At 37.8% G+C, this 3,414-nt stretch overlaps 1 long non-coding RNA gene across 1 annotated transcript; it reads left to right on the forward strand.

Annotated features, from left to right (window-relative positions):
* Nucleotides 1–288: 288 nt before the first annotated feature.
* LOC106959270 (uncharacterized) lies at nt 289–3,060 on the forward strand. Its single transcript, XR_001427308.1, has 3 exons — nt 289–534; nt 1,225–1,493; nt 2,655–3,060. It is a non-coding gene; the product is annotated as an uncharacterized LOC106959270 (long non-coding RNA).
* Nucleotides 3,061–3,414: the final 354 nt, after the last annotated feature.

The following is a 3,414-nucleotide window of genomic DNA, read 5'->3' on the forward strand; positions in this document are numbered from 1 at the left end:
TGTTTCTTTATGTTTGTATTTTTTTTCTGTATATATATATATATATATATATATATATATATATATATATATATATATATATATATATATATATATATTTGTTTGTTTGTTTATTTATTTATTTTTTCTTAAGGCAAAAAAAAAGGCAGGAAAAATTTTTTGTGAAAAAATTTCTTTTCTTTCTTTTTTTTTTTTTTTAGATGATAAATTGTAATTTTCTCCAAATACAAAGTTATTTGAAAAAATACATCAGTAGTATGCAGATGGTGCAGCACATGCTAACAAATGTTTCTAATTCACATTCAACAGAACTTTACTCGCCTTTTATCTGGTTTTAGCGTGTAAAACAGACACTTTGACCAGTTCAACACAGGAAATGCCGTTTCCTCTTCTGGGAGAATCCAGCAGCTTTTCGGGACAGAAAATCCACCCGATGTTTTGGGACTCTCTGAAGTCTGAGGTTTACGTTTGGTTCTCATGGAGGCTGGATCCTGTCCTGCTTCTGGAAGAAACCGACCGGAAAGGATTTAGGAGGTGTTACTGCATCAGCCATACATCCAGATTTAATATAATTCATTTAGTTTGAACTGAGAAGGATCATGAAATGTTTTGTTTTCTGGCCAATCAGAACAAACTGAACATGTGAAGCTGCCAGTTAATCACTGCAGTATTTTATGTAATGGGAATTTTTCTCAGTTCAGTTCACTTTATTTTGGTGAATTGTCAACATTAAACTCAGAAAACAAACAACAAAAAAACAATAAACAAACATAATTTACCAAAAAAGGAATATTCTAAAGCCAAAGCTTATACCCAAATTTTTTTTAAAGTAGGTTTTTAGGGGAAAAAGTCATTTTATTTCTAAAAAGATACTTTTAATTTCTCAAACTTAGAAATTTCCAAAGGCTTTTCTAGAAAATTTCAGTTGTTTTTTTTTTGTTTATTTTGTTTTGTTTTGACGAAAATTTACTCTTATTCTTTTTCTCTAACAGGCTGGAGCTAGACTTTTTTTTTTGTCTTCATGTTATAAAATTTACATACTGCAGCTGTGTAAAAAGTTTGAATTGAAAATGCTCCATGACGTTGCATTTTCAGGGATTTTTACGTGTGACTTTCTTATCCGCATTCAGGACGGCAAAGATTTAAAGCAATTTGTCATCATGTGTTTTTACTACTTTCCTAAACGTTTCCTCACACCTGACTGTTTTGGTGAAACGTCTTCAGCTCCAAAGCTGCAGCTGTGCTGATGCAGCGAAACGACGATCATCCCGCAGCTTCCAGGGAGAAAAAGAACTGAAAGTGGCAGCGCTCCAGATGTCCCTACAGGAAGCCACTGGGTTTGGTGCCGTTGGTTTTGGATCGCGCTCTGCAGCGTCTCTAGAGCCAGCAGGAGCCGTTTAGCTCTGGGCTGCATGGAGGACGCGGGCCGTCGGCGCGGAGCGATCCGAGCTGCTGGAGAAGTTCAGCTGCCAGGAGCCAGGAAGTGGAAAGAGGTTTGAAAAAAAAAAATGTGTTTGTGTTTGGAAAAAAAAATCAAAGTGAATTTAGTAACATCCCTGGACTTCTTCAGATGTGTGTGTGCAAAATTCTAATTCAGAGTTCCTTTTCCTTTTCTTCAGGCAGAGTGTTATTAGATTTCCTGCTGCTGCAAGAAAACTGAAAAATTCTCCTGGGAATTTAGAAAAACACAGCAGGTGAAATGATCTGAAGTGAAGCATCGAGTTCAGCAGCTGCATTATTTTAGATGTTATGTTCTAAATTGTTCCAGACACGATCAGATATTTAGCAAAGGTTCTCATGTGGCTCAGTTCACCACGTCAGAACCAAGTTTCATGTGCTGGAGCAAAAGGAAGTAACAGGATTAGAAATTGGAAAGATAATTATGATAATTTTCAACAGATTTTACAGATTGAAATCTGAAAGTGTGGCATTCATTAATATGCAGAAATGTTGGTATTTCTGTATTAGCTTAGCGTTTGTAGATATTGATATTTGGTCAACATTCTTTGCCAAATATCTTAATCTCAATCTGAATTACTACTGAGAGAATCGAGTCGGGTCATTTCATGTTGAGATGAGAGGATGAAATTAGAGCTTAAAATTACCCAAATTACAAAAAATAAAAAAAATTGATTTGCTTAATGGAAACACAGAAGTTTTAGGGGAAAAAACCCCAAAAAACCTCAGTGTTTTTGTTTTTGATGAAACATTTTGAATGAGCGTTTCTCTCCAAACATCTCAGCGGATGTTACTGCTGGTGAAAACAACAAAGACGACAGGAAGTGGAACGAGGATGATGGTGCGGCGTGTTTTCAATGACTTCTCGCGTAAACAGACTTATTCCTGTGATTTTAATTGCGTTTCTTATTTAATGGAAGCGCTGCAATCACAAAATTATGATTATTTTTCCAGACAGAGTTTGGCGCACGTTTGTGTCGTCTTCCCTTTTTAAATTTGAATTTGAATTTCAAGTGTCGAGCCAATAGGAAGTGAGCAGACTGGCAAAACCAATAAGCTGGAACAGAAAGGATCATTTTTAAAATCCACATGTTTTCTTTTCCAACCACTGCTCAATTATCCAGAGCTCTACTTTGGTACGTCACAATAAAACACAACTAAAGACACTCTTTTTTTGTCTCTGTAACTGTCTGCAGAGCTCCCTCCCCAGAAAGCTCAACCACAGTGGTTTCCACTGCTTTTTAATCACTCCAGTACCATCCGTTCTGCCCGCTGGGTTGGGTTAGATGATACAAACAGCCGCAGCAAAACGGATCTGCTGTCTGGAGATTTCCTGAAGGGTCACTGAGGTTTTCTGAAGCTGCAAACAGCTGACAGATTGATGGGGAGTCCTGCAGGGTCCTGTCGTCGGCTGGTGTACTTCATCATCAGACCACACAGATACCAAGAGATTAATTTGTTATTATGTGGGGATTGTGTTGCTTTTATCAGCCCTTTATCACTCCAGCACAGCTGCCTTTATGTGGCAGGATTATTTCTCTCTGTTATAAATTAAACACCTTTCAGAAAGTTGAACCAACAGCAGAACTGAGCTGACAGACAGCCGGGTTGTTTTCCATGTTAGCTTTAAGAAATGTCACTTCCCACAAACAATGGCAGCCTTTAGTGCTGGTTTGTAAAATTGACTTTTGAATTTTATGTCAGGTTATATATAACATTACTCATCAAAAACACACCTGGACTGTTGCTTTGATTATCTCGTATCTCTGAGAAATCCTTTAATCTCCATGGCAACCATTCAGCTGTGCAAAGCGCCTGGATGGACTTAGTTCCACCTTCGAGGACGAAGATCCTCCTTGGAGCTGCAATTCCCAAGCTGCACAGTTTCTGTCTCACCCACGCAGCTCCTTCAGACTAGCCAGCAGCAATTAGCAAATGGCAGCTGGAACTGGGCAT

This window comes from Poecilia latipinna, unplaced genomic scaffold (genome assembly GCF_001443285.1).
Source record: "Poecilia latipinna isolate Pla-1442-1.1 unplaced genomic scaffold, P_latipinna-1.0 Scaffold1063, whole genome shotgun sequence".
Lineage (NCBI taxonomy): Eukaryota > Metazoa > Chordata > Actinopteri > Cyprinodontiformes > Poeciliidae > Poecilia > Poecilia latipinna.